The sequence below is a fragment of the Chelonia mydas genome, chromosome 1, assembly GCF_015237465.2.
Source record: "Chelonia mydas isolate rCheMyd1 chromosome 1, rCheMyd1.pri.v2, whole genome shotgun sequence".
Lineage (NCBI taxonomy): Eukaryota > Metazoa > Chordata > Testudines > Cheloniidae > Chelonia > Chelonia mydas.
Window position 1 is genome coordinate 278,830,668 of NC_057849.1, and position 18,185 is coordinate 278,848,852.

At 44.9% G+C, this 18,185-nt stretch overlaps 1 long non-coding RNA gene across 1 annotated transcript; it reads left to right on the forward strand.

The window, feature by feature from the left end:
* The first annotated feature begins 1,828 nt into the window (after positions 1–1,828).
* On the forward strand, positions 1,829–17,771 carry LOC122466030. The gene is made up of 3 exons (XR_006291232.1): positions 1,829–1,999; positions 11,596–11,772; positions 17,642–17,771. It is a non-coding gene; the product is annotated as an uncharacterized LOC122466030 (long non-coding RNA).
* Positions 17,772–18,185: the final 414 nt, after the last annotated feature.

The window sequence follows — 18,185 nt, forward strand, 5'->3', positions numbered from 1 at the left end:
GACTATATAGTAAAACATGAGTTCTGCTTAGCTATACCTTAACCAATCATTTTCCTGAAATTTAACTAACCAATCCAAACATATTGTAACATGATTATGTAACCAATTATATCCCACCACCTTAATTAGTTTACACCCAGCAAAATTAATTATACAGCAGACAGGAACAATCACAGAACCAGACAGAGATTATACAGACAAACAATAGCAAAGTGAGAACTATAATGACAAAACAATACAGAAGTGAGGATTTCACCTCCCAGCTATTGGTAAGTGAGTTCTTGCCAGACAGGATGCTATCAAACTAAGTTTCCTTTTACATTTTCTAGGCACTTCCCTTTCTCTGGAGGCGATAGGCACTATCAGGATAGGATTGTATTCCTAACAGCCCAATAGCACCTTATTTCAGTGTGACTAGTTTGGAATGTGAGGAGGTGACCAGTCGCTTCCCAGCTTATGACTGCCTCTGTTGCTTAGCCAAAGGCCTTAGCCTAAGAACAGGGCCTCAGGCTGTCACAGTAACAGAAGGACCTTACACTGGCAGACAGTGATTTTGATTCTTTCTTTTATACCTCTAACTAGCCAAGTGATAAGAATACACCTAAGTTCTTAAAGTATAGGCCTTTACAGACAGGCCGAATATCTATATCCTAACAGGGACATGGACAGAACGGGTCAAGATTGGGAGCAAGAGAGTCTAGAACCACTACAATATATTTCCCCTGCAGAATCTGAACTGGAACCCAAGATTCTTGATGTCACCATTCCTCTGATGTCAGCAAAGAGCTGTGAAATCCAATGGCAAAGTGTCTCGGGCCCCCCTCTAGCGTTGGGCCATGCAGAGGATGACAACCTACTGCTGCTATCAGCTACGGTTAGCTAAGTGGCAGAGGTCTGTACTGTGGATCTAAAGATTCCAATCTTGCTGATGATCCATGTGAGTGTCAACATGATTCCGTATGACAGAACTGCTCTTTTTTTAGTTGGTTTTTTAAAACCTAGGAAAGTACACATGCCAAAAGCTATACTAAAAGAATAATAAAGTACGAAGTCAATCACTGAAAAATTAGGAAATCCCCCAATTAAGATAGCCTTTACAACTTATTTTACAACCCTGCCTCACTTTGTCAAAAAGAAAAGGAGTACTTGTGGCACCTTAGAGACTAACCAATTTATTTGAGCATAAGCTTTCGTGAGCTACAGCTCACTTCATCGGAGGCATACTGTGGAAAGTGTAGAAGATCTTTTATAAACACAAAGCATGAAAAAATACCTCCCCCCACCCCACTCTCCTGCTGGCAACAGCTTATCTAAAGTGATCACTCTCCTTACAATGTGTATGATAATCAAGTTGGGCCATTTCCAGCACAAATTTATACATATTGTAAGGAGAGTGGTCACTTTAGATAAGCTATTACCAGTAGGAGAGTGGGTTTGTGTGTGTGTGGGTGGGGGGTGTGTGTGTGAGAAAACCTAGATTTGTGCTGGAAATGGCCCAACTTGATTATCATACACATTGTAAGGAGAGTGATCACTTTAGATAAGCTATTGCCAGCAGGAGAGTGGGGTGGGGGGAGGTATTTTTTCATGCTTTGTGTGTATAAAAGATCTTCTACACTTTCCACAGTATGCATCCGATGAAGTGAGCTGTAGCTCACGAAAGCTTATGCTCAAATAAATTGGTTAGTCTCTAAGGTGCCACAAGTACTCCTTTTCTTTTTACAAATACAGACTAACATGGCTGTTACTCTGAAACCTGTCACTTTGTCAAGAATCAGAGCCTGCAGCAGAGCCAGTTTGGAAGCTGGGGCTGAAGCAGAGCCAGCCTCTATGCAACCTAACAAATACCGCTGGCCTGTAGTAGGCTGCTTGATTGGTTGGAAAGGTCAGCAGAGCAGCTCTTAAGCCCAGTAACAGTTGCTCAAAGCATTTGCCAATGGCTGTGATGGCTCCTGTCCCTGCTTGTTCCCAGTCCTGTCTCTGCCTCGCCTAACTCCAGGTAACCCAGTCCTGATCCTCGACTCTGATTCCTGATCTCGGACTTTGGTTCAGCCCCTTGGTTCTCGTATCTGTCCTCTGACTCTCCCACTCCTGGTTACTGACTCCTGTTCTGACCACTACACATGAACACCAATGTCTAGGTCACTGACACCCTTGTGCATGTGCTTTATGCTACAGTCTTTAATTACATAATCACATACTATTTTTTCCCCACAGAATCCCAGACTCATTCAGTGCACAGGTTGGCCCTGCTCTGGGGATGACTCACGGCTGTGTAAATGGTTATATAACTAGTTACTGCATAGTCTGTGCCTGTGGAGGTCACAATAGGCATATTTTAACAAGTAATAAATGTAATGGTACATATTATTGGTTCTGAGTTATGCTGAGATCACCGAAGTAAATAAGAACTTGCAATGGATTTTATTTGGTTGAATAAAGGGATGAGTTGGATAAAGAAAATAATTCTGAACAACACAGAACTCCAGAGTAGCTCACTACTGTCTATTTGGATTTCATTCTGTGTTGTGCTCGCAGATATCTGTGTCAATGCCTAAAGTATTTCACTAACAGCATGAAAATATCTTGCTATTGCAAGGACCAGAATCAATAACTGTGAATCCTTTGTATCTGACAATATGTTATTTATGGTAAGCAGGTAAGTACAGAGCTGTTTCCAAAGGACTCCAGGCAAAACAGAGTGAAAGAGAGATCTGTCAGGAAATTTGCTTGTCACACCCAGCTGGCTGCAAAACAAGCCAAGTAGGGGATGAAGGATGTTCTGCTTGATCCCCCAAACTTTCAGATGGCTCTTCTTCCTCTTTGACAAGAATGTAAAAGAAAGCAGGCAGCATAGGAGAGGCATTTCTTTCTGTGATGAAACCATCAGCAAAATTCTGAAGCAGGTGTATTAACTTGATGGTCAAGTACAGTTTGCCACACTAGTGAACAGGAATAGTAAACAGGAGAGTTTTGCAAGGGAGTTCTCCAGGTGAAGGAGGAGAGACTACGTGACCCTTGGGTGTTTGTCTGTCTGTTGTGTGCTTGCTTGATTAAATATTATAGTGAGTTCTGTTGTGGGGGCAGTGTGCTGAGCCAAGAGACCTTCTAGGCTAGGCTGAGAGCTTACTGAGGAGGCTCTAGCCTGCCAGAGTTTGATCCCTAATCCCCTTTAAGATATGTCTACACAGCAAAGAAAAACCCCAGTCGACTTGGGCTCACGGGACTCAGGCAGGAGGCCTGTTTAACTGCTATGTAGACTTCTGGGCTTGGGCTGGAGCCCAGGCTTTAGGACCCTCTAAGGTGGGAGGGTCTCGGAGCTTGGGCCAGCATGGGTATCTAGTTGCTGTGTAGACATAATCTTAGGACCCCTTAACAAGGGGGTAGGGCTACCTCAGGGAGAACAGGGTTTTAAGAAGCCAGCTCCTTAAGTGACTAGAGGAGCTATCAAATGAGAATTTTGTGAGGGACTTTGGAGAGGGAGCATGAGAAGCAGATACACCACAAATATACTCTAAATTAGGCCAACAACCCTCTATCCCCCTCAAAAAAACCCACAGAGAAGTTGAGCAGCAGAGTGGGGGGCTATTTAGTTTATTGCACTGAATGCAGTATGTATGATTATCTTCCTTGTGAATAGGGGGCATATGTGTACACGTGGTGTAAGCAGCTCATGGCCCTCAGAGACATAGTACAGGTGCTTGAGGCCAGAGTGGCTGAACTAGAGGAGCCAAGGGAGACAGAGAGGTACATAGAGGAGACTTTCAGGGACACAGTAGAGTGGTCCCATCCCAGTCTAACAGCCTCTGTCCTGTTAAGAACGATGAAAGTCTCGGGGAAGGAGAACATCAAGCTGGAGAGGAAGGAAACAATCCCACAGTTAGGACCATCTTTCCAGATGATATCCTGCTTTCCTCTCACACTGAGCATACTCCTCCTGCAGAGGGAACCCCAGTTACTAGGAAGAACCAGGTAGGAATAATGGAGGATTTGAAATACAGATAATTGGGTTTGTGATGACCAGGAGAACCACATGGTAAATTGTCTGCTGGTCTGGAGGTTGTAGATCTCATAAGACATCTCGACAGACTTTTGTGCAGTGGTGGGAAGGAGCTGGTGGTCATGGCACATGTAGGTACGAGTGACAAAGGGAAAGGTAGGAGAGAGATGCGGGAGGCCAAATTTAGGCTACTAGGTAAGAGATTGAAGTCCAGGTCCTCCATGCTAGCATTCTCTGAAACACTTCCCATGCACAGGGCCAGAAAGCCAGACAGAATGATAGAGTCTCTGTGTGTGGATGAGACAATGGAGTAGAGAAGCGTGTTTTAGATATATTAGGAATTGGGAAAAGAGAAGCCTAGATGGGAAGAATGGGCTCCACCTAAACCAAAATGGAAGTAGACTACTGGCACATAAAATTAAGAAAGTTGTAGAAGTTTTTTAAAACTAAGGGCTGGGGGAAAGCCAACAGGTGTAGAGGGACACATGGATTGGGTGAAGACATCACTTAGGTATGAGTTTAGGAAAGCAATTTGTAAAGTACAGGCAGGAGCTAGTGAGGAACAGTCAGATGTAAAAGAGTCCCATTTAAATATAACACAAGAAGGCAAGTAACTGAATACTGACAAAATGTGCATGTGCTAAAATCTAAATACTAATATGGGTGAACTAGAGTGCCTAGAATTAAATGAGGATATTGATATAATAGGCATCCCAAAAACTTGTGGAATGAAGATAATCAACGGGATGTGGTAATACTGGGGTACAAAATATATTAAAATGACAGAATAAGTCGCACTGGTGGGGGAGTGGCACTATATGTGAAAGAAAGCATAGAGTCAAATAAAGTAAAAATCTTAACTGAATCAAACAATGCCATGGATTCTGTATGGATAGAAATTCCATGCTTGAACAATAAGAGCCTAGCAGTAAGACTATATTGTCAACCAGTAGCAGATTATCACACAGGTGAACAGGGCCTATACCCAGGGGCCCTGGCCAATTTGGGGGCCCCCGCAGGAGCGCCGGAACTCTGTCCCCCCCACTCCTCCTCTCCCCCCAGCCCCGTTCCTCCTCTTCTCCCTGAGGTCCCACCCCCTGGACAAGACACTCTCCATACCACAGGCTCTGTCTTCTGTATTTCCCTCTGTCATCCCCCAGGCCCGCTGACAGAAGTTCCGGGCCCAGGGCTGTTCCGGGGCGGGGGGGGGCCAGGGCAGAAGTGACAAATCAGTCACTTCTGGGACTGCCAAAGTCAGCCCACGGGGCCCCCCAAAGCGCAGGGCTCAGAGCGGTCTCGCACGCCTAGGTGCCCTGAGGCCCACCCAAGCAATTTTAAAAAAAAAAGTTTGTGGGCCACTGCCCTAGGCTGCTGTAAGAGCAACCCGGGGATCCAGGGTAGTTGTGGGGAGCCCCAGGCCTCCACCTGCCCTGGGCAGAGGGCCGGGATGCCTGAGGGCAGTCCCCAGCCTCTGTCCCTACCCTCCAGGGTGCACCACCCAGGCCAGGTGGAGAGTCCAGGGCTCCGCACAGCAGCCCAAGCTCCCTGGACAGCTCTTACCATGGCCTGGCTTCTAGCCAGGTCAGGGACTGGGGCCTAAATGTTCTCTGTTGCCCAGGGCCCCAATAAATCTTAATATGCTTCTGCTATCAACCACCTGTGAGAAGAACTGTGAAATGCTCAGGGAGATTAGAGAGTCTACCAAAATAGAAAACGCAATAATAATGTGGGAGTTCAACTATCCTCATATAGACTGGGTATGTCACCTCAGGAAGGGATGCAGAGATAAAAATTTCTAGACACATTAAATGTCTGCTTCTTGGAGTATCTAGTCCTGGAACCCACAAGGGGAAAGGAAATTCTTTATTTTGTCCTAAGTGGAGCACAGGATCTGGTCCAAGAGGTGAATATAGCTGAATTGCTTGGTATTAGCGACCATAATGTAATTAAATTTAAACATAGCTGTAGTGGGAAAAATGCTAAAGAAACTCACCATAGTACCATTTAAACTTTTAAAAGGGGAACTACACAAAATGTAAAATAAAACGAACAGTTACTAGAGTGAAATGCCTGCAAGCTGCATATAAACTTTTTAAAAACGCCATAATAGAGGCTCAAATTAAATGTATTTGGGGAAAAAAAACCAGTAAGAAGACCAAAACCATGCCACCCAGACTAAACAGAATAGAAGAGGGAGCTGGAGGCAAAAAGAAATCCTATGAAAACTGGAAGTGAAATCCTACTGAGGAAAATAGAAAGGAACAAATTCTGGCAAGTCAAGTGTAAGAGTATAATTAGGCAGGCCAAAAAAGAATTTGAAGGTCAACTAGCAAAAGACACAAAAATGAACAGCAAAATATATATATATATTTTAAGTATATCAGAAGCAAGAAGCCTGCCAAACAATCAGTGGGGCCCCTGGACAATTGTGGTGTTCAAGGAGCAATCAAGGAAGACAAGGGCCATTGTGGAGAAACTAAATGAATTCTTTGCATCAGCCTTCACTGCAGAGGACGTGATGGAGAGTCCTACACCTGTGCCATTCTTTTTAGGTGATAAATCTGAGGAACTGTCCCAGATGGAGGTGTCAATAGAGGAGAGAAGATTTTGGAATAAACTGATAAATTATACAATAATAAGTCACCAGGACCAGATAGTATTCACCCAAGAGTTCTGAAGAAACTCAGATAGGAAATTGCAGAGCTATTACCTGTGGTATGTAACCTACCACATAAATCAGATGACTGTAGGATAGCTAATGTAATATCCATTTTTTTGGGGGCGGGCGGGAAGTCTCCAGAGGTAACCTTGGCAATATCAGGCCAGCAAGCCTAACTTCAGTACCAGGCAAACTGGTTCAAATTACAGTAAAGAACACAGATACGAACATGATATGAACATGATATGTTGGGGAGGAATCAACATGGCTTTTTGTAAAGGGAAACCATGCCTCACCACTCTATTAAAATTGTTTATGGTGGGTCCACAAATATGTGGACAAGAATGATCCAGGGGATATAGTGCACTTGGACTTTCAGAAAGCCTTTGACCAAAGGATTCTAGACAAAGTACGCAGCCATGGAATAAGAGAGAAAGTCCTCCCATGGATCAGAAACTGGTTAAAAGACAGGAAACAATGGGTAGGAATAAATGGTCTATTTTCACAGTGGAGAGAGGTAAATAGTGGGGTCTCCCAAGGATCCGTACTGGGGCTGGTGCTATTCAATAGTCATAAATTATCTGTTCATTCCCTCTGAAGCATCTGGCACTGGCCCTTGTTAGAGACAGGCTAACAGGCTGGATGGGCCACTGGTCTGACCCAGTATGGCCATTCTTATGTTCTTTCACTCACTGGAGAAAGCAGTTGAGATTTGGGATGGGCTTCCCTGCTCTTTCCTAGAGCGTTATGATGCACAGGATGCTGAGGAAAATGGCAGACAGATGGAGCTGATGATTTATGTGTAGTCAGAAAAAGTAAGAGAGAGTCTTCAAAGGAGCCATTTGCAAGCTCTGTGCACTGCTTTTACAACCCATTCATTATTCCTGGACTTGACAGCTACTATGTGATACCGCACCCAGAGTGTTTTGTGATACACAGACAACATGCTATGAGGAAGTTGTAGCAAGAGCTGTTCGGACGAAGCCTGCTTTCATCCCTGAGAATAGGGGCTCAGCTGAGCTTTTTACATCAGGCAGGCGGCTCCTGGAGAAAATCTTCAGCTGCGTACTTCACAGGATACATTTGTCATGGTTCCAGCAACTCTACCTGTATTCCCCCTCTGTGGTTCAGCAGGGGCACCCACTCCTAGGCTTCCGGCTCCCAGGCTGTTGCCTCTCTTGGGCAGAGACATGAGTCTCTCTCCCTCATGACGGGTGTATTTCCAGATGTGATGGTCTTTGCTTGTGGGGAATGTTGCCTAGTGGTCTCAGGATTAGGCCCTTCAACCTACAGAAGGTGGGGTTGGTAGAGGAGCCCAGGTGCTCCTGTTGCACCAGGCTCTGGCCCAGAGAGCTGTGGGGGCAACCAAAGGGTCTGACATGAGTGCTTAATTTTTGCCAGGGCTTGCCGGGGCTGAACCCCGGCACCTGGAGGCTTGGCAGTTCATAGCCCCGGCACTTCTGGGCTTGCTGCTTTAGTTATGAAAATAAAAATATTGCTTGAGCTCCAGCACCTCTTTCATTTCCAATTAAACGCGGACACCCCGAAGCGCCTTAAAACTGCCCTCCCTGGGCCACTTCCTACCACCCTGCTATTGTCCAAAGTTTGCAATGTGTAACAGGAGAGCGTGAAGGGCGTTCGCTCTCTGCTTGGCACCTCTTTGCAGTCAGGCATAGCATGGTAGCTCTCTGCCTCCTCTCGTGCCTTGGCTCTCTGTCCAGGTCAGTTCCCTTCAGGGATAGCCCACAAACAAAACATGAGAAATCAACACAAATAAACTGATTAGTAGACAAGAGGGGGAAACGTCTCCCTTTCCGGGTATAACAGAAGCAGGTCCTCTCTTCCCTCAGGGAGGGGCCTTCAGACAGATGTTGATGGGAGAGATCCTGCCTTCCCTCAGTAGCTGCAAGGCAAAGATCCACACTCTGCTACGTGCTGTATGTGTTGGTAGTCCATTGCTGATGACGATGATATTGTTGCAGTTCTCATCTATGGCCACACATCTGACTCCAAAGTCCGAAACCTGATGCAGAGTTGGCCGCACTGAGGGCAGGGGAAGTCTGTATCTATGATGTTTGATGATGCAGCTCTGTTAGCCTTTCACATGCAGGCCTGGAGATGAATTTGGTGATCCTGCTCAAAACAGTTACATGCTGATCTTGTCAGAGACCACCAGTGAGTCCTATTCTGAGCCATTTGCTCAACTTCTTTGGGACTGATACCAGCCCACTGGAGACTGCTCTTCAAATGATCTTTGAAGTGCTTACCTGGATGACACTTCTTTCTTTTGCCCTGACTCAGCTCCCCATACAAGATCTGTTTTGAAAGACAGTGGTCTTCCATTCTGATGACATGTCCGGTTCACCTAAGTTGTGGTCTCAGTAACATTTCCTCAGTACTGGTTTGCTCTTTCAAGGGTCTGAATACTGATCACTCTATCCTGCCAGGAAATGCTCATTAATGAGCAGAGGAAGCACACATGAAATTGCTCAAACTGTTTAATGTGATGTCTATAAAGAGTCCACGTCTCAGATCCATACAGGAGAGCTGTTAGAACCACTGCACTATGGATCTTAGTTTGGGGGAGACACAAATGTTATGTTGGTTAAGGACTTTTGTTTGAAGTTTGCCAAGGGCCTGGCTGGCTTTACTAATTCTGGAGGAAATTTCCTTATCAAGGGAACAGTCACTTGAGATGGTACTGACCAGATACTTGAACTGATCCACATTTTTCAATGGTGTGCCTTGGACGAAGATGACTGGCACTGCGGCACTGGAATCAGGTGCTGGTTGGAACAAGACCTCTCTCTTCCCAAGACTGATGGTGAGGCCAAAGAGCTGGGATGCTTCAGAAAAATCTCTCAATGATTATCTGAAGGTCATCTCGTCTGTGGGCAATCAAGGTGCAGTCATCTGCAAAAAGTGCCTTGACGAGACGTTGCTGCAGCATCTTGGTCTTAACATTGAGTCTTAGAAGAGCAAAGATGAAGCCATTGAGTCGGTAGCGGATGTATATCCCCTGATTCAAGTCCCTTGTAGTATGGCTGAGGACACAGGCAAAGAACAAGCTGAACAGCACTGGAGCAAGTACACAGCCTTGTTTCACTCCATTTGAGATTTTGAATGCATCAGAAAAGTCACCACTGGTGAGCACTTGCCCTGTCACGTGTTCATGGAACTGACAGGTGATTTGAATGAACCTTCCTGGGCATCCCAGTTTATGCAGAATAGCCCACAGACCCTCTGACCGTATCAAAAGCTTTGGTCAAATAGATGAAAACTGCATACAGGTCCATTGTTCTGCTCTAAACATTTTTCCTGGACCTTACAAAAAAGATCAAGTCCATAATACTATGACCTGGTCTGAAACCACACTGCACTTCTGACAGATTCCCCTCAAATATGTTTGCAGTGAGTCTGTACAACAGAATGTGAGCTAGTATTTTCCTTGCTGTACAGAGGAGAACAATGCCTCTGTAGTTTCTGCAGTCAGCTTTTCTGCCTTTGTTTTTGAACAATGATACAATAATAGCATCTTTGAAGTCTTGTGGCATTTCTTCTTCCTCCCAAATGCTACTCAAGATTTCATGAAACACCTTGATGGTGTTGGGGCCTGCTACTTGATATAATTCTGCTGGAATACCATCCTTTCCAGAGGCTTTGCCAGAGTTCATTTGTTTGATGGCTTTCATAAACTTCCTCAACTGATAGAGGGAGGTCAAGATCCTCTTTGATGGGGTTCTTGGGTAAATCATCAAGGACATGCCAATCGACTGTGGATGATCTATTGATTAGACTATTGAAGTGTTCAGCCCTATCTGTACAATTCCCTCCTTGTCTTTGATGAGGGTTGTGCCATCTGCCAACTTCAAGGAAGGTTTACCAGATTTAGATGGTCCATAGACTGCTTTGAGAGAGTCAAAGAACATATCTGCATTGTTTGTATCTGTATAATGCTGAACTTCTGCAGCTTTCTTCTCCCACCATTCATACTGCATTCTCCTCAGTTCAGACTGGGCCTTGCTCTGTAGGTACTTAAACCTATCTTTCTTTGAGATGGAAGTGAGATCATTCTGCCATTCAACAAATTCTTTATGCTGGTCACTTAGGAGTTTGGAAATGTCCTTGACCACTCCTGGTGTACCCTTATCTTTGGCCTCAGTACTGATTTAGCTGTGTCATAATCACATGTTTTAACTGGTTCCATTTTTCTGTTGAGTTGCCGGTGACTGGCGGGCATGAAAAAAAAAGCTTGTCATCAAGTGACTGCTGAAACTGCAACTGATAGTTGGCTTGCTTGAGCTTTGCTATGTTGAAGGCTATTTTATTAAGTTTGGGGTACTTGTGCTGTGAAGGGACTATATGCAGGTTAAGCACTACTTACCAATCTGTGGTGTGTCCAGAATTCTGCATCATGCCTAGCTCTGGTAATTCTGACATCACAGATGTCTCATTGGCAGGTGATAACATAGTCGATCAGGTGCCATTGTTTGGACCGTGGGTGCATCGTGTTTTATATTTGTCATTTTGCCAAAAGATGCTAGTAATGAACAGACTATTCTGCACGTTTACCCAACAGGAGGAGGCTGTTGCTGTTCATCTTTCCCACTCCATGTCGTCCTATAACACCTTTTCAGTAACTGCTGTCTCTACCAACTTTGGCATTAAAGTCTCCCAGCAGGATGAGCTTGTCATATGCAGCGGTTGATCTGATGATGGAGTCCAAGTCAGAGTAGAACTGCTCCTTGCTTTCCTCTGTGGTGATCAGTGTAGGTGCATAGGCACCGATGACAGTGACATGCCGTAAAGGATTCAGGGGAAACTGAAGTTTCAGGAGCCGTTCATTCAGGCCAACAGGGAGGTCAGGAATTTGTTTCTTATTGCAAAGCCAACTCCCTGGAACTTGTCTTCATCCTCTACTTTTCCTTTCCAAAAGGAATGGTAATCACCTCCTAGCTCACTGATGGAAACTTCTCTGGCCAGTCTAGTCTCACTCAGTGCTGCAATATCAATATTGTCTCCCAAGAACTTGCCCGCTACAAGAACTGTTCTTCTCTCAGGCCTTTGTGCATCACCTCCATCCATAAGAGTGCAGACATTCTATACCCCTAAGGTGAGTCTTTTCTTCTGTATTGTTTTTTGACCACTGTAGGATGATCTGCCAGTCATGGTAGGCTGGCCAGATGTTATGGGGAAGGCAATGTTTAGGGCACCTTTTCTAGTCCCTTCTAGGATGTAAGGATGAGGAGATTTGATAAAACGATGTTAATGGGATGAGAGTTGCGAGAAAACCTGTGTGGGAAATCTTTGAGTGAGAAAGCTGTTGCACAGGGGCAGTCCCACTCTCGGCCGTGGAAGCCAGATTCCAGCGGCACGAAGAATCGTTACGGCTGGGGACTTCCTTAGCTGCAGTGGGTGATCAGGACATCTTCAGTGCCTTGAAAAAGACCCATTGGCTATGCTCACTGTAGGTGCTGTATAAACACAGAACAAAAAGGTTAGTGCTTTTGTACTGTAAAAACATACAGTAAGAGACAGTCTAGGCCTCAAAGAACTCCCAGTCTAATTTAAGAAAATACTCGAGTAGGTGTAACAGTAGGTGTAACAAAGAATGGGGGGGGAGAGCGAGAAGGAGGGAACAAGTGACTATGTAGACAGAGGTCCAGGCAAAATTATCAGATTTAGAATAGAAGTTTTTGGTTTTTTTTAAATATAAGCAAAGAAGTTAGTGATCTCAGTATCCCTGCTGGCAACCTGCCAAGCCATTTTCATCTGGCAATTTACCATATTATCTCCTGATAAAGTGGGTCTTGAGGAAGGATTTAGAGGAGTACCAAGCAGGAGGTTTATGGACTACTCTGCGGAGTGTGTTCCCTTCCAGGAGTAAGAGGCAGCACTGGAGAAAGCAAAGGGATGGCTGTGGGAGAAGTGCCAGCAGACTCATAGATAGAGCCCACATCAGCTCTATCCTCAAACAATTCCATTGGCTCCCCTTTCATTTTAGGAATCAGTTCAAAATTGACCTTGTTTCCTTAAACCTTCTGAGACTTGTTTCAGTCATCTTCACAGACCTTGTCTACCTTTGATCCCTTCCCTGCCCATCCACTTGTCTAGCCCTGGCCCCTTTCTGTCACTACATATAATCTCGCAACTGTTAGATTGAAAGCCTTCTTTAGCTCTTGTTATCAGAAGCTTCTTTCCCCTTCCTCACTACTTCTAAATCATCATTTGTTTTCAGGTTTCATCTCAAGACATTTTTCTTCTATGCCTATACTTCCCTCTACCGTTGCTTTTTATTTTAGCTTCATAGCTATATCATTTAACTCTGTAAAGTATTTTGAGATACACTTGTAGTATGTTATATGCAATATTCTTTTATTTTGCTTTCCGTTATACCACTGCAAATCTAAAGTAACACCACCAAATTTAACTGAGTTACACCAGTGTAAGTGAGGTCTGGTTCACGCCCACTGGTATTCAGAATGTTGAGACATATCAGAAGCAATAATCTGGGCCTGGATTCCGCCATAATTACTCATGGGGAGTATTACTTTATTCGGCAAGTAACCCCATTGAAATCAAAGTTGCAGAATCTGCCTCCAAATGGCTATTTCTCAAACTTCTCAGCCTCCTGAACACAATGAGATTGAATGTTATCTTTCTTTCATGGGTATAGTCAGCTGAAATCAGTGGAATCACTCCAGATTTACCACAGTGTGACAGAGCAGAATCAGGTCAGAAACATGCAGTGAGGGCTTCCATGAAGCATAGCAAAGGGCTCAAATTCAGAGCAGTCATTTTTGTCAAGTGTATATTTCCTTCTGTGGTTACTCTACTGATGATTTACAATAAATGCGGCAAAGAGTCTTGTAGCACCTTATAGACTAACAGACAAGACTATAAGGTGCCACAGGACTCTGCTGCTTTTACAGATCCAGACTAAGATGGCTACCCCTCTGATACTTACTACAATAAATGTAGTTGGTTTGGCTTTATGCAGTTATTTTTGTTTTTCTATAAATATGAAAGGACTCCTGAATGGGCAACAATATTTTTCATGTCACTGAACAGTTAGTTTGCTCAAAACTAGAATCCTGAGTGTACCTTCCCCACAGGCTTTCACAGCCTCTTCCTGCTTGGCTTGCATCGGCGCTGATTCCATGCATGCTCTGGGGCTGGAGAACCCACAAGGAAAAATTAGTGAGTGCTCTACACCCACTGGCAGCCAAGCTCCCCCCCAAAGTGTGCTGCATCTCCCAACACTTCCCCCGGAGCTGCCACCAAACAACTGTTTGGTGGCCTGCTGGGAGGGAGGAGCGGGAATGTGGCACGCTTAGGAGAGGAGGCAGGGCTGGGGCACAGATTTGGGGAAGGGGTTGGAATGGGGGCAGTGGTGAGAGGGGGCAGGGTGAGGCCACATGGAAGGGGTGGATTGGGAGTCGAGCACCCAGGGGAAAGCAGGGAAGTCGGCGCCTATGCTGGCTGGTACTCACAGTCTCTCCCCAGGTTCTCTCTTCCACTCTCTTTATGTCCTGGGAAGGAGGAACCCACTTACACCTTTACCACTCAGAAGGCATGTACTGCAGTCACTAATGGGGGACTAGGGTTGCCACCCATCCAGGTTTTACCCAGAAAGTCCAGTTGAAAAAGGGACCTGGTAACCCTAAATGGCACCCAAACCAAAAGTTACAATGGAGTGCAGGGTGACACTGGGTCATTAACCTGAACCGGTCCCTGATCAACTGGGGCCACCTCCTACCTCCAGGCAGGCTCCTTGAGACAATCCAGGAAGCGATGCAGGGAGGGAGGAGAGCAAGAAAAGGGGCAGGGCCTTGGCGGAGAAGAGGTGGAGCAAGGGCAGGGCCTTGGGAGTCCGGGTGTCAATCAGAAAGGTGGCAACCCTATGTGGGACTGACTTGCTGGTAAATGTGGAACAGGGGCAGAAGAACAGTTTCAATTTTCCTTCTTGACATCCTGCTGTGACAAAGACTTTAAGCCCTGGCCTTGCTTTCTCAGTCTTGGTGTCTTAAGTGCTAGATAATTGAGTTTCTGTGTGTCTTTGATTCCCCTGTAGAGGGTTTTTTTTTGCAGGGGGTGGAGAAACAATTTCAAAAAATTCTAAACGGTTTCAGAGATTTAATAACTTGCTTTTACTTGCATTAGGGGCATTTAACTCTCCATATATTTACAAGGCACATATTAGATAGGTCATCTATACATGAAGGCACTAAAGAGAATTAAAAATAGATGTTATTGTTTAATTCAACTGGAAAGAATGCCCAAGGGATCCAGGAAATTAATTCTATCTTCCCCTGAAGTCTGAAACCAACTCTACTGAATTAAAATAGATGCACTATAAATCTTCTTTGCCAAACAAAGAATGCTTCAGCAAGCAATAAACCTGGCCCTCCAAACACATATCTCCTTAAATGTGACCAAAATAGAACTCCTAAAAATACCAGTTTGAACCAGAGGGAACTAAATGTACAAAACTAGGTATTTACAGTGCAAATATGTGATGATTTCTTCAGAAGGCTGATAAGCTAGGACCAAACAATGTGTAAAAACAATTATTAACCAACTGAACCTATGCTGGTTGTCACTTTAAAAAGTAATTGCCGAGCACAACAATGAAGCACAGGTTAAAGTCATTAAAAATCATCCTTGAGCAAAACAACACCCTTAATGTCAAATTTGGGCAATTTTATCCCATCTAGACAAGCCAGAAATAAAAGGCACCTTGAGGCTGATATCATTAATAAATGTAGTACTATTGCCCACTAAACTTTACCCCCAAACCAATCACTAAACAAAGCTGGCCAGACAGGAACAATCCATCAAGGAAATTTATTTAAACAGTATCAAGTTCCTAATTATCATACTTTCAGAGAGGCACTATGACATTCTATTTGTCTATAACATCCCCATTGCTGCTGGCATATCAGTTGACAGGAGGGATGAGGAGTTCTTTTCACTATTTCTAAATGGTAAATAAATGAGCCTTTTAAAACGTTTTGGTTCTAAACCTGGGGATGCCTCTATTTCTGCTAATAACATGAGTTACCTGAGCCACTTTAGCAAGAAGGGTATTAATCTAGTCTACCAGGCCTCCCGACTCCATTTGAACATCCCAAAGCATCATTCATTTTTTTGTTTCCTAGATCATTTCTCTGAACCCCTATGTATTACACTTCATATTTGGTGAAGCTGCCCGATTCAAATTAACCAACATTTTTAAGCTATGGGCCTAATCCTGCAAGATGCTAAGTAGCCTCAATTGCTTAAAAGCAAGCATGAATCCCAGTCCAGCATATTAGCCATACAAAATTTATTCCAACTGTGCATTTTATCTGGGGTAGTTAGTTTCTTCCAATATGTTTAGTGACAGAAGAAAGTATAAAAGTAAGTAAGAGCCATCACAATTGGCAACTTTCATAGTAGTCTCAGTAGAGGCCAAGGAATGAATGAATACCAAACAGACAGAGTACAAAGTTCATATTATTGTGAAACTTGCCCTGAGTGCAGACGTTTGATGTACTATATTAACTCTGGCAACACTTCTATATGGTCATGTGTGTATTGTTGTTAATATGGAGACCAATCTATCCTTGCCCCCCCAAGATCCCTGTTGGTCAGGAACCAGGCACACGGCTGGGGCAGTTTGGGAAAACTTGTAGCTTCACTGCTTGTGCTGTAGCTATTCCATGCTGTGACTCTGGCAACTTTCATGACATCTACATTCACACAAATAAAAATTAAAAAGGAAAGAAGGGCCAGATATTTCCTGTGATACAAGTTGTGATGCTCATTGGAACATCCTGGCGGATTTGTATGTGAAGCAACAACACCCAGCCAACTTCAGACTACAGCTATAGAACACAGAAATGCAACACAGAGGTATGACAAAAAATCCCCTGTAGCCAGGCACACTAGAAACTGCATGCATCATCTATTATCTGTGCTATTCGCAGCAATTAAGCATGTGCCAAAATAAAAGAAATACTTTTCAATCTGTCAAGGCTGTGAAACTAGATTTTAACGTGTGTGACAAAGACCCAAAATAAGAGGCGAAATGAAAAACAATGGAGAAAGGACCTCACAATTACATGGGATGAATTTATTTAATATGCATGGACGTTTCTGTAAATTCAGCATCAAGAATCAGGCTTCTTAACATCAGTAGTCTCAGGAATAAATGGTCAGATAACACTGGTAAAAATAGAGGAAACTTGCATGAGTTTTGTCTTTCGCTACTTTGAAATTGTTTCATACCCTTCTGACAGGCTGGAGACCACATAACCATGTGCAGGCTTGCAGAGCTGTCCCTCTCTGTCTGCATTTGAGGCGGGGGACACCTCCTCACAATTTGGGTCTGCTAAAGCCTTCTCTAAGAAGAAGAAGGGTGAGGGAATTAGTGAATTCAAGCAGGGCAGGCCGTACACAGTCGGGCTCTGGCTGGTGACCAGGGCAGGGTGCAGCTGTCTATTCACCCAGCCCTTAGGCAGGGCAGGGCAGCCACCAGTTAAGCCTCTGGCCTGTAATCAGGAAGAGCTGCAGTAGTCTATTTCTGTGACCCTTAAGCAAGGCGGGGCAGCCAACAGTTAAGGCTGTGGCCTGCAATCAGGAAGAGCTGTCATATCAGCCAAGTGCAGGGGCTCAGGTAGGGGGTTGAGCACCACACAGTCTCAGGTTTGGGGTGAGTGCCACATGCAGTCCAGGGCACTCAAGCAAGGGGTTGAGGGGAGGAGCACAGGCCTCCTGGCCTACAGAGTGGGAGTACTGCCACCCCAGGGGTTGGGTGGCACCGGCGACACAGGCCCACCCAACTCCACCATGTCCCAACCCAGGGACCTATCAGTGGCAGAGCAGTCTGCCACTGGGTCAGCCGGAATCCGTTCACAACATGCTGACCTGGTTTCAAGCTCGCTGTCCACCAGGCTACTGCCTGGCTCCCCTGGGTTGCTTTCTTCTCTCCCCCTCAGGCTTACCTTGATCCAGGAGTCAGCCTCAATGTCCTCTGGGTACACTGCCAAGGGTAACAGTAGCAGCTCCTCTGCATCAAGAGCATTGGGGCTCCCTGGAAGCTCATGCTGGTCCCTGGGGCAACAGTAGTTCTCCCTGGTGTTTGCCTCCAACAGCAGGGAAGACGTGTCTATCAATCCAGTGGCTTCTTCCCAGATGAGCAGCTGGGCCAGCCTTTTATATTTCAGCCCCCTGCTTCTGGTGTATGGGGCGTGGCTCTCCTGACTCCTCCCACCTGGTGGCATGCGGAGTTCCCTGCACGTCTGCGTCTGAGGGGGGCCACATCTCCTCGCTACAGATGACATGCCCTTGCAGGAGTGGGTGGAATCCTAATTTGGCTCCTCAGAGCAAAATAAAGATTTCACCAGGACTGTGGGAGGAGCTTTTATCGTCATCTGAATTAATGGAAAAACATCTGTGAAATAAAATCAAATATGACACCAGACTATTTATTACAAAATCCCCACAGCATTAAACAAATAACAACACTGAACAGAGACATTT